The sequence below is a fragment of the Gossypium arboreum genome, chromosome 10 (genome assembly GCF_025698485.1).
Source record: "Gossypium arboreum isolate Shixiya-1 chromosome 10, ASM2569848v2, whole genome shotgun sequence".
NCBI classification, from domain to species: domain Eukaryota; kingdom Viridiplantae; phylum Streptophyta; class Magnoliopsida; order Malvales; family Malvaceae; genus Gossypium; species Gossypium arboreum.
In genome coordinates this window covers 71,444,782-71,458,496 of record NC_069079.1, presented here as the reverse complement: position 1 = coordinate 71,458,496, position 13,715 = coordinate 71,444,782, and the positions used below count along the sequence as shown (strand labels likewise).

Genomic DNA, 13,715 nt, shown 5'->3' with positions numbered 1-13,715 from the left:
CCCGGTTTCTGAAATCTAAATACTATGGTGACATGGTCCATTTATTATATAGGGCCACTTGTTTGGTGCTAACACGTCTTGCTGCCAATGATTAGTCACATGATGCAGATTATTTCATGTTACTTATAAGCTATTTGAGTTCATGTCTTGCATCGGTGTTTGATTTGTGATTTTTTCTGCAGCAACCATTTTATAATTTGACTGTCCAGATCACAAAGATATTTAAAAGATTGAAATATATAAGAGAAGTTATTGTGAGAAACTAGGAAGTCAAATTTTTCTTTTCTTATCGTTGTATGGTTATGAGTTTAATATATGTATATACATGGTTACCAATAAGTGTTAAAAAATGTTTTCTTCTTGTTATTACCTTCTATTGAGCTGCTCTAGACACAAACATACACATATCTTTTGGCTTTCTTTCTCTATCTTAATTTTCACTTTAAATTTTGAGATGAAACATATGAATGGGTTTTCCACCTCTAAATGTAGCTAGTAATCAACAAGTTGTAAACATCTTGTGTTTAATATACCCATCCACCTCCATATTAAATCAATCATGATTATATTGTCGGCGCTTATCCGAGGACTACTTTTATCAACTTTGGATGATCCTAATAGAAAACTTTACACAAGAATCAGTATGGTGTAGCAGCTATTGTAGTCTACGAGTGGCGGAAAGTTGGCGGACTTGTTGCCGTTCCTCCTAAAGTTGATTGGTGATCAAACTAGCATGAATGAAGGTAAGAAATATAGCATTCGTGCTCTAATTAATACTATTGCTTTTTGTTTCCTGATCTTGAACATTTTCTCTTCATGTTTCAGTGGTTTGATAGCCGTCCTAGATGGCTTATATAGATGCCTTTTTTTGTAATAACTTAGTTTTGAATGATTGATGGCTATTTTTCTAACCTTTTCCATAAAGTTCTATTTGTATTTAAGTGTGTTATTATTAGTATACTCTGAGAATTTGGTGTCTGGTGAAGGATTCATTGCTTATTTATGTTTTTCTTGTTATTAAGGAGGTTTGTGTAGATATAAATCTTCTCATCTGGTTATCTAGTATTTTTCCCTTATATATTTTTTTCTTTTTTAACTATGATTGGTTACTGTCTACTATTTAGTCATATGGAAACTGACTTACTCTAAGCTATAGCTTTGAAACAATTATAGGTAGCTAATTTTATGAGAAGATTTCTAGTTTGATTCTGCCTATGTCATAAAAACTTGAATTGATAGATGAAAAAATATTGAGTGAAGTGATAACCTATATTACATTTTAAAAAGAGAATGTATGTTTAAATTTTGAAGGTAATATTATTGAAAGAGATAGATACAAACTTCAAATATAATATTAACAGTAAATTTGACAAGAAAAATATTAAAAAAATCATAAAAACTTTGAGTTTTAAACCAAAAGAGGAAGGGCAAATGTTAAGTTGAAATTAGAAACCTGTTGATTGTTTAGCCGGGGGACCTCTGAGCAAGAATTGTGTTTGTACTTTTAATTTCGTGTTTAAATGGTTTAAATTTTCATATAAATTACAAGAGAAATAATATGCTTTTTTTCACAAGGTACATCCACTATCTTGTTTCTAGCGTTAGTAACAATTCAGGTTGTTTTGAGACCTCATGATTAATTAAAACTAATAAGTAAAAAAACCATCAATAATTGAGGTTTTTTATATGATAGAAGATATTTTTTATGCTGTTATATCATTCATAAAAGTTAATTTTTTTCGATGTTAATTTTATATGTTAACTTTGAAGTACATTTGTCCGATTCTCAATGCATTTTCTTATATATTTTCTACCCAACATCCATTCTTTGGTCACAAAATGATTAAAATCATAGACTTCTTTTTGACGTTTTTGTCTTATATATGATTAAAATATATATGATCTAAAAGCAAGAGAGAAGGAACTTAAAGCAAAAGGGGCTGAACTGAATAAGCATGAACAAGTAATTTGTTCTTATATGTTCAGATACAATATGTAACTGTGTTGTATGTAAGGTGATTTTGCTATTCATTTTGCTCTTAGATTAATTTGTCCTTGTAGTAACTGAATGTTAACTTTATATTTTGCAGGAGTTGAGAAGGAAAGAGGATGCAATAGCACGAGGTAGGTTCTTTTTTATTTTTTATCTTGATGAGTCCCGAGTTTATCCATTACCAGTTTGATTTTGACATGAGTTCTTGACATGAGTCCCTTAAATATCTTTTTCTTTTTTCTTCCAAAAGTTTAACTTCTTTCCATTAGAGTTTCATCGTCAAGTTTATCTCCTCTTCCTTTTGATCGGCATTTTCAATACTTTGGGTTCAAGATCCCCTATATGCTAGAGGTATAGAGTTCAAACTTTGGCATGAGCTTGTTTTTCAGCAACTATGGCATTTTGTGCTCATCTTCAACGATTAGACATTTCAAAGTGACTAAAGATAATACCAAATTTGTTTGAATAAAAAATAATTACTTTACCAATGCTATTGGACATAGAAATTAAGATTATGATAACTAAAAACCTGTGATATTTGTTAGCTTAATAAAAAAAGTGAAACATGTTATGAGTCGCATGAAATTGAGAAAGGAGATAGACATTAAACATGTGAGGTTCGTCATGACATCTCCTTTAACCTTCATTTGACCCTTTTTGTCTTTTTCATATATACTACTTATTTTATTTTTGAGGCCTTTACAAGTCCATCAACATGAAACTGGACTTATGCTCATCACTTATTTACTGACGACATTAGCATTTACGATTAGCCTAGCATCGCTTTTTTATTATGGGTTTACTTTTTACTGATTTCACTTTCATTACAAGAAATGGTATAGCTAATTTCCTTGTTTTGCTCAATCAGGTGACCGAGATTCCGTTTAACAATTTTCTTTATTGCTGGAACAAGTCTTAACCAAGATCAAGATCAAAGTACTTCACTAAGTTATATATGCTGGCATTGTAATACTTTGGCTGCATCTAAGCTTGAACCAACCCTCTGTTGTATATTGTTTCTTCTTCTTTTCTGATCTTTTTCCTTTGATTAATGAGAGGTGATGATGATTTGGCATTATATTCTCACCAGGACGAATTTTGTTTTAGTAATTGTAATACTTTGTGTGTCTGTGTGTGTATGTTTTTTTTATGTATTAAATTACAAATTGAATCAAAGTTTATGTATTAAATTTAAATTCATTATTTTTTATATTTAGTTTTGAAGTTAAAATTTTAATGGAAAATTTAATTTAATTAATATTTTTATTTATCCTTAAAAGTATATAGTTTAAAGTTCAAATTTCAAAATTAAACATAATATAATTTTAACATATAAATAAATATTATTTAATTAAAATAAAATAATATTTTAAAGGTTATGATTTTTAGCGACATTTGTGAGAAAAGTGCCGCTAAATGTCAAGATTTTTAGTGGCGTTTGTGGGAAAAGCGTCGCTAAAGGTCATGCTCTTTAGCGGCGTTTGTGAAAAAAGCGCCGCTAAAAGTCATGGTCTTTAGCGGCGTTTTTTTAAATAAATGCCGCAGCGCTTGTGAAAACGCCGCAGCGCTTGTGAAAACGCCGCTAATAGTTCTAGTGGTGCTTAAAAGTGCCGCTAAAGGCCAAAAAATGCCGTTAAAAGTCTGTTCTCCTGTAGTGATAAGTGGAGAAATTGCTAGTATCAGCTTGAATGATGGATTTCTTTTCCCAAAAAAGTTAATCAAGTTAATGCCTTTGATTAGGAACATTTATACTACCTTGATCTAATGTAATTGAAATGAACTTTGATTAGTATGATAAGTGAATTTTGCATGATTACATGTTAAATCATTTTGACAACTGAAAGGAAAGATTTTCTAATACTTTATCAAGTAATAATTAAGACTGACTTGGTTGTTCAGTTTGTATGGGCTATTGTTTGAAAGATTTAATGGCATATTTATGTCTGAATTTTTTTCCCAAGTCTAAGAATGAGATTGTAATGCCCCATACCCGAGACCGTTTCCGGAGTCGAACACGAGGTGTTAACGGACTTAATTCATTACTTACACAACTCATACAATTCATTTTAAAATTTTCAGACAAGCTGGCTAACTGTATCACAGTCACTTTAAAAATCATATCTCGAGTTCCAAAACTCGAAATTCGATTCCGTAAATGTTTCCTGAAACTAGACTCATATATCTATCTACAATTTTTTTTCTAGAATTTTTGGTCGGGCCAATTAATACAGTTTATTAGTTAAAGTCTCCCCTGTTTCGGGTTTTGACTACTCTGACCTCTGTGTATTACGAATCAAATAACTCCCTGTACAGAGCTTCAATGACTATGCCATTTGTCTCTAATAAAACTAGACTCAATAATGAATCTGTACATATAAATCATGACTTATAATTATCTTTGTAAAATTTATGGTGAATTTCCAAAGTTATAACAGGGGATCCAGAAATCATTCTGGCCCTATTTTACAAAAATTTAAACATCTCATAAAATATAACTCATATACCTGTTTTGCTTCTTCCATATGAAAATAGACTCATCAAGCTTTGATTTCATAATTTATTCATTATTTAATTCCATTTCTGCTATTTTTAGTGATTTTTCAGACTCACTTCACTACTACTGTCTGAAAAATATTTCGTGGTAAATTTTACCTATTTCATGTTTTCCATGGATTAGCTAGCAATTTGACATACATAGCATCAAATATGATCATTATTAGCCATTGGAATGGCTAATCATTACCAAACAATTCCATACCACTCAATAATCATATCATAAGACCATATATACAAAATGATTATAACGCCATACTCAAAATATACAAGCCATTTTCGCATGGCTATACGAATATACACTACCAAAAGATACTTAATTAACAACAAAGGTCAGTCCTATACATGCCATTATCAAAGTTCGACTGAAAGAGTACCAAAAAGGGGCTTAGATAGTGTGGATGACTTCGACTTTGACACTTCCAAGACCGTAGCTGACGAACAAAATCTACAAAATAGAGAATTAAGGTAATGGAGTAAGCATTACTATGCTTAGTAAGTTTTAAGCAATGCAAACCATTAATTTACTTATAGATCGATTATTGAAATTAAAAATAAGATCATAAGAATTCGAAAAGCATCTCATGTAACCTTTCACCATAATCGAATACACATATGAGATTTTTACATATACTTTTCATTTGACATTCATGATTCAATTCTGATCAATCTAACATATAAAGGTATATAATACATACCTGAACAACTTAATGCATTGAACAATTTCAATGGTGGTTTCCTCCGAACATTCGAAATCACAACCTTACTCAAATCACCGGCATTAAGCACTGCTAGGTTTTTTTAAAACCGTTTCCAATTTCTAGCACAAAGCTCATGGATTTAACCTGGATATCTATTACCAGCACTAGGCCTGCGGACTATAAGTCCGGATATAATACCAGCATTAAGCCTACGGGATTTAACCCGGATATAATACCACATAAATTTTGCCTATTTAATTATATACTCACACATCCCATTCAACTTACTACATTAGCAGTCATTTACTACATTCAGATACAAGCTCCATATGAATATGACCATTTCCATTTCAGTTCAAAAAAATCCCACACAGATAATAATATATACATATATATATATAACCATATCACCATTTAATCTTAACTTATAGTGATCACTCATCTATATTGTGACAGCCCAAAATTGACCCTAGTCGGAATGTGGTTTCGGGACCACAAAACCGAGGCATAAAAATAATTTAAAATTTATTTTGATGCCTATAATATGTGTATGCTCATGTATGACATTTTTTGATGATTGATTTAGTGTTATAAAGGTGAATTTCACTAGAAAGGACTTAGTAGTGAACTTTGAAAGTACGATAGGGAAATGTGTGATGACTAATTAAAGCATGCATGCAAAACAATGGACTTGCATGTCAAATTCCCTTTTATAGGTGGTGGCGGCCATGACCAAGAATATGGGCTAAACATGTCATGAAACATGTTTTGTTGGGCATTAGGAGAAATAATAAACAAATAAGCATGGGTAAGAAAAGAATGAAAAAAATGTGTGTGTGAGTGTGGTATCTCCCCATTGCCGTGAGTTGTAAAGGAAGAAAGAAAAAATTTGTTCATCCTTTCTTTGAGCCAAAACTAAGGGGAAGAAGAGATTTTTGCTTCATTTTATTTGTTTAGAAGAGATCTAGAAGGAGATTTGGCTAAACTTGCACCAAGATTAAGGTATGTATGAGGTTGTGTCATGAGATTCGTGCATGTTTTAGTTGCCAACTTGATGTTCATGTTAGCCATGGTTCAAATCCTTGTTATGCCATGGAAGTGGTATTTGGTCAAAGTTGATATTGTGATAAAGCCATTGCATGCTAAGTGTGAAGCTTGATGATGATGCATGCAATGATGGATTGTCTACTCTTGAAATTTCTTTGTAGCCATCTTGAGTAAGACTTTGAGTTTTCTTTTTGTTTAACCATGATTGAAGTTGAAAGGGCATGATTGTGATGTATTCGCCATGATGCATTCATGAGCATGGTTCATGCTTCTTGCATGTTAGTTAAAATTTGTGTTTTGGATGGCTATGGACACCTTGAAATTGACCATGCACATATATGTATATATATGTTTGCACATGATGTTTTGGTTATGAAGTAAGTGATGAATATGTTTGTTTAAAGAAGAAAATGTTGAAGAATGTTTGTGAAATTGCAAGTACATTCGGCCTAGAATACCTATGATGTGGAAATCTTGGAATTTATTGTTGATTTGGTGCAAGTATGACTAAGTATAATCGGCCATATGAGTGCTTGATGATGTATTATAAGTATGGAGCCACAATATGTAAAGCATTAACTAGTAAAATGCATGCTGTTTTTGTGTGGTGTTAAGTGTATAATTGGCCTCAAATTGGACATGTATGTTCGGCCTTAAGTAGCCGATTGATGGCCTTAGCTTTTCCTTGATGCTTGAATGGATTGTATTGAATTGCTTGATGTAGTATAAAATGTGCATGACCATTGTGTACTCAAGCTAAAGGGTGGCCATATGACCATTTAAACTCCTTGTCATATTCGCCATAAGCTAGCATAATGAGGTATTAATAAATTAAATTTGTTTGAATTAGCTCAAGAGCTTAGAGGCCACAATTGGACAAGGGAAGGAAAAAGTGATCGAATAGCCGTAAAAGCCGTTCGACAACATCCGAGGTAAGTCCTCAAGAAGTGACCCTACTTGAATTATGTGAAATGAAATATGGATGTGTATTGATTATTGATTTATGTGTGTATGAGTATTTGAATGACACCGGGCTAAGTCCCAAGGCGATTATGCTAGTGATTATATTTGTGTTTGAGCCTTAGTAACGAAAATGAAATATGAATGTCTAATGATTATTGATGTATGTGTGCATGAGCAATTGAATGATATCCGGCTAAGTCCCAAGACGTTATTGCTGGAAATTATATCCGGTTAAGACCAAGGCAATTGTGCTAGCGGCTACATCCGGCTAAGACCAAGGCATTCTGCGAGTTGTTCTATCCGGGCTAAGACCAAGGCATTCGTGCGTGGTTATATCCGGTTGTATTCAAGAAGCTTGGGCTGGAGGTGAGTGTTGGTTGCTGTAATGAATTCAATTGGTACGCTCGAAAAGCCCAAAGAATAAGGTATATTTATACGTGCATTGGAAAGTCGACATGTTTGAGCAACATTCGCTCGATCGACTAACGAATTTCAGCTATTGAATTGGTTGATACCTTGTGAAAGTATATGATGATGAAGTGTGAAGTAAGAATGATTGTGTGAATGTGTATTAATGAAATGATGCATTTGGCCATGTGAATGTATTGTTTTAATTAAAGCTGATTTTATTCCTTGAGACTTACTAAGCATAAAAATGCTTACCCCGTTGCTTTGGCTCTCTGTTTTATAGATTGTGCTCGATAGCAATCGGATTCGGGATCATTAAAGTCGAAGTCATCCACTCTATCAAAGCCTCCATTTTGGTATAAATTTTTGGTTGAACTTTGAAATGGCATGTATAGGACTACCCTTGCTGGTTTAAATATGTTGTGATGTATATGTGTACGGCCATGCGAAAATGGCTCGTAAAAGTGAAGTACTGAACTTAGACTATTTGCGGTTTGTATATATATATATATATGGTGTCATGATGTGATTATGGATTGGAAATGGGAATGTTGGTCACATGATCAGCCATTGGTATGGTTAAAATGATCATATGTGAACCTATGTATGGCAAGACTAGTTGGTTCATGGAGACTACAAACTAGGTAAGACCTACCTTAAAAACAGATGCTGCCAGCTGCAGTGACGTGAATGTGAAAAATCACCAAAATTTATAGGAATGGTATTAAATAGTGAATAAGCTATGTGAATGAACCTTGATGAGTCTATTTTCATATGGAAGAAACGAAACGGTCATAGGAGTTACTTGTTAAGAGATATTACAGCTATTGTGAGACAGGGCCAGAACGGTTTCTGGGTCCCCTGTTGCAACTTTAAAAATTTACTATAAATTATCCAGAAAGAATTATGAGTCGTACCTTATATGTACAGATTCCATATTGAGTCTAGTTTCATTAGAAACAAACGGCACCAGTATTAAAGCCCTTTACAGAGAGATATTCAAGTTGTAATGTGCGAAGGTCAGAGCAGTCGATCCCTGTAATATGGGTGACTTTAACTAATAAACTGTACCAATTGGCCCGACCAAAAATTCTATAAATAAGTCCATGGATGGATATATGAGTCTAAATTCAGGGAAAATTTACAAAACCAGTTTCTGAGTTTTGAAACTCGAGATATGATTTTTAAGGCGACGGTGACGCAGTTTTCCAGCCTGACTGGAAATGTCAAATTGGTGGGCAAAATATGTGGACTTGGCCTGTTAACCCCTCGTGTCCGACACCGGCGATGGTCTCGGGTTCGGGGTGTTACATATATGGCATACATATAAATCATTTATCACATAATTTACTACAAGTGGGACCAAAGATTACGATTCAACTAATGTATTCATACTAAGACATTATCATTTATATATTTTAAAGGTGACCACTTAAAACTTACCTCGGATGCTTGAACCGTTGTGGATTATCTACTCGACTGCTTTCTCCTTTCCCTTTTCTGATTTAAACCCCTTTTGCTCTTGAGCTTAATTAAAACAAATAGATTTATTTAAATTATTTACTCAGCTTTACTTCTTAGTTTAGTAGTCACAAGAAACAATCATATAACTTCGAAATAGGCTACGATTGTTGTTATTATAGAATAGGCTACGATTGTTGTTATTATTTTATGCCTATTACACCGACATCTATTTCGCATACACAAACCAAAATTTACATAACTTACCATGCTTTATATACACAAGTTTAACTATATGTATCCAAACGCCTCTACGACTCAAGGTACATACACAAGGCATTCGTTTATCTATGCCTATGTGTGACTATCACAATTGAATGATTACTAGTCTTATGCACAACCTCGGATTCACATAAATAAATATTTAACATGTCATTACTTTATAAACCCCATTCGGCCCTAATCAAACAAATTTAACTTCTATAAAAAGATTTTCATTCCATGATCAATGTAACCATTTCATATTGGTTTTATCTATGCCACACAATGACCGATTCACTCCATTACTTAAATAACCGATTCTATCTTGCTCCTATAGGATTACAACTTACTTACTATAATTTCTAATCTTATACCTATTATTATAGGAAATACCGAATGCTTCAACATAGCTAACTAAAATTTCCTAACAACATCTTATTAGCCATTTATTACCCTTCAAAAAGCATCTAATACAAGACAATTAATAACTATACAATATACTAAATTTGCTAGCACCCATATTACTTAACCGAATGTTATAACCTCAATTACACATTTTTTTTAAAACATTCGGCACCTCCCTCTAAACGTACATTAATCTCAACCTTCAAGTTAACAACAATTTATCACTCTTCATATCCTAATATACCATCCCTTTTAATGACATAAAGAAAGAAAGAAAAATATTTACCGAGAGTTTCAAACTACTTGGCCGAATATCAAACCTCCAAACAACCAAAAATTTAACTCATGGAATGAATAGAATTTGAACAAATCACCAAAATTATACATAAATTTTCAAGAATTTCAAAGTACTTACCTCTTTCTAAATATTCTCCAAGCCGAAATCAAACAAAGAAATTTTTTTTCTTCTTTCTAATCTCAAGTTACGGCAATGGTGGAGTGAGGATGAACCAACTTTGGTTTCTCCTCCCACTCACCCAATATTTTATTAATCTTTATTCATTATTTCATTTTTCTAATATTAATTATTAGCAAAAATAATTATTTTATACATAAATCCATAACATGGCCGGCCACTAACAAAAATTTTGACTAATTGACATGCAAGTACATTTTTTTAACCTCATGCACAATTAGATCCTTTTATAATTACCTATCCTATTTCACAAAAGTCTCACCTAAGTCCCTTCTTCAAAATTTCACATACTGATGACAAAATTAATGCATGAAACTTTCACACATTCATATTCACATAAAATAAACATAGAATATGACGGTTAATTATTTTTATGACTCGGTTTTGTGGTCCCGAAACCACTTCCCAACTAGGGTTAAATTAGGGCTGTTACAACTCTCCCCCACTTAAGAAATTTTCGTCCCCGAAAATCTTACCGGTAAATAGATTTGGGTATCGTTCTTTCATAGAGTTCTCGATTTCCCAAGTAGCTTCTTCGATCCCGTGTTTGAACCATAACACCTTTACTAACGGAACCCTTTTGTTTCGCAACTCTTTCACCTCGCGAGCTAGGATACGAATCGGTTCTTCTTCATAACTCAAATCAGATTGAATTTCAACCTCTGATGGATTAATTATGTGCGATGGATCGGATCTATATCGTCGAAGCATCGAGACATGAAAAACGTTGTGAATCTTTTCAAGTTCAGGGGGTAGAATCAGTCTGTATGCGACTGGCCCAATTCATTCGAATATCTCATACGGCCCGATGAATCTCGGACTCAATTTGCCTTTACGGCCAAATCTGAGCACCTTTTTCCAAGGTGAAACTTTAAGAAACACTTTGTTACCGACCTGATATTCAATGTCTTTTCGTTTTGAATCCACATACGACTTCTGACGATCTGAAGCTGCTTTCAGACTTTCACGGATTACTTTTACTTTCTGCTCAGCATCTTTAATCAAATCAACCCCGAAAATTTTACTTTCACTAAGCTCGGTCCAAAACAATGGTGTACGGCATTTACGACCGTACAAAGCCTCGTAAGGTGCCATCTTAATGCTTGATTGAAAACTATTGTTGTAAGCGAATTCAATCAAAGGTAAATACCGCTCCCATGAACCAATAAACTCAAGGATGCAACATCTCAACATATCCTCGAGTATCTAAATTATCCGCTCGGATTGAACATCAGTCTGGGGATGAAAAGCGGTGCTAAAATGCAACTTGGTACCCAAAGCTTCTTGCAATTTCTTCCAAAATCGCGAGGTGAATCTCGGATCTCTATCCGACACAATAGAAATAGGTACCCGTGTAATCTTACAATGAGAAACATACAATTCAGCTAGTTTATCCAAAGGAATAATCCGTGCGTGCGGAATAAAATGAGTCGACTTAGTCGGTCTATCAACAACAACCCAAATCGCATCTTTCTTATTTGCCGACAATGGCAACCCAAATACAAAATCCATCGTGACTCGATCCCATTTCCATTCGGTATCATGATCGGTCAAGTAAACTCAGAGGCACTTGATGTTCCGCTTTCACTTGTTGACATATTAAACACTTGAAACAAAATCGAAATGTCTCGTTTCATACCATGCCACCAAAAGCGACGTCTCGGATCGTTGTACATTTTCGTACTCCGGGTGAATTGACATTCGGCTATAATGAGCTTCGTTCAGAATCATCGAAATAAGTTCTGAATTTCTTGGAACACACAAATGACTTCTGAACCTCAAACAATCATCATCATCAATTTGAAACTCTGATTCCCTATTCGAAACACATTCAGCCCGTTTTGCAACCAATTCATCATCGACTTTCTGAGCTTCATGAATTTGATGAATCAACAATGGTTTGGCCTTTATTTCTGCTACTAACACATTATCAGATAGAACAGACAAATGTACATTCATCGCTCGTAAAGCAAACAATGATTTACGACTTAAAGCATCCGCAACCACATTAGCCTTTCCCGGGTGATAGTCAATGGCAAGCTCATAATCTTTTAACAACTCAAGCCAACATCTTTGTCGCAGATTTAAATCTCTTTGAGTCATCAAATATTTAAGACTTTTGTGATCCGAAAATACATGGCACTTCTCACCAAATAAGTAATGTCGCCATATTTTCAAAGAGAATTTTTCTCATGTGACTTCAATTGCCTCGACGCATAAGCTACAACTCGACCTTCTTGCATCAATACACAACCCAACCCAAGTAAGGATGCATCACTGTAAATGACAAACTCTTTGCCTGATTCGGGCTGCACTAGTACTGGAGCTTCAGTCAAATAAGTTTTTAGTTGATCGAAACTTTTCTGACATTTTTATGTCCATTCAAACTTAACATCTTTCTGAAGTAGTTTCGTCATTGGTGTGGATATCATTGAGAAACCCTTTACAAACCATCTGTAATAACTGGCAAGTCCCAAAAAGCTCCGGACCTCTGTAATATTTCTTGGAGGCTTCCAGTTAAGTATGGCTGAAATTTTGCTCGGATCAACTCGAATACCCGATGTAGATACCACATGACCCAAAAAGCTAACTTCTCTCAACCAGAACTCACATTTACTGAACTTAGCATATAACTGCTTATCCCGTAAAATCTGCAACACTAATCTCAGGTGCTCAGCATGTTCGGTTTCATCTCTCAAATAGACCAAAATGTCATCAATAAACACAACTACAAACCGATCCAAATACTGTCTGAAGATCCGATTCATCAAATCCATAAATACTGCAGGGGCATTAGTGAGTCCAAATGCATCACTAAGAACTCATAGTGACCGTATCTCGTTCTAAAAGCAGTTTTGGGTATATCTGAATTTCGAATTCGCAACTGATAATAACCCGATCTCAAATCTATCTTTGAAAACACTGAGGCTCCCTTTAGTTGATCAAACAAATCATCAATACGCGGTAACGGATATTTATTCTTTATTGTCACTTTATTCAGCTGATGATAGTCGATGCATAACCTCATGGTTCTGTCCTTCTTTTTTACAAGCAATACTGGTGCACCCCAAGGTGAGAAACTCGGTCGAGCGAAACCTCTATCCATCAACTCTTGCAACTGAGCTTTCAATTCCTTTAATTCGTTGGTGCCATACGATCTGAGCTATCAAAATCGGTGTAGTCCTGTACAAGTTCGATGCCAAACTCTACCTCCCGAATGTGGTAACCCGGTAATTCTTCGAAAAACATCCGAATATTCACAAACCATCGATATCGATTCAAGTTTCTTTTCTGCTTTTTATTATCAAGTGCGTATGCAAGATACGCTTCACACCCCTTTTTCACATATTTTTGAGCTAACATCGAGGATATTATTGTTGGCAATCCATTCAAAACAGTAGACTCAACTCGGATTATCTCATTATTTGCACACCTCAAGTCAATAGTC

The 13,715-nt window shown here is 34.2% G+C and overlaps 1 long non-coding RNA gene across 1 annotated transcript; it reads left to right on the top strand.

Annotated features, from left to right (window-relative positions):
• The first annotated feature begins 688 nt into the window (after positions 1-688).
• LOC128282398 (uncharacterized) lies at positions 689-3,021 on the top strand. The gene is made up of 3 exons (XR_008272664.1): positions 689-743; positions 2,091-2,124; positions 2,862-3,021. It is a non-coding gene; the product is annotated as an uncharacterized LOC128282398 (long non-coding RNA).
• Positions 3,022-13,715: the final 10,694 nt, after the last annotated feature.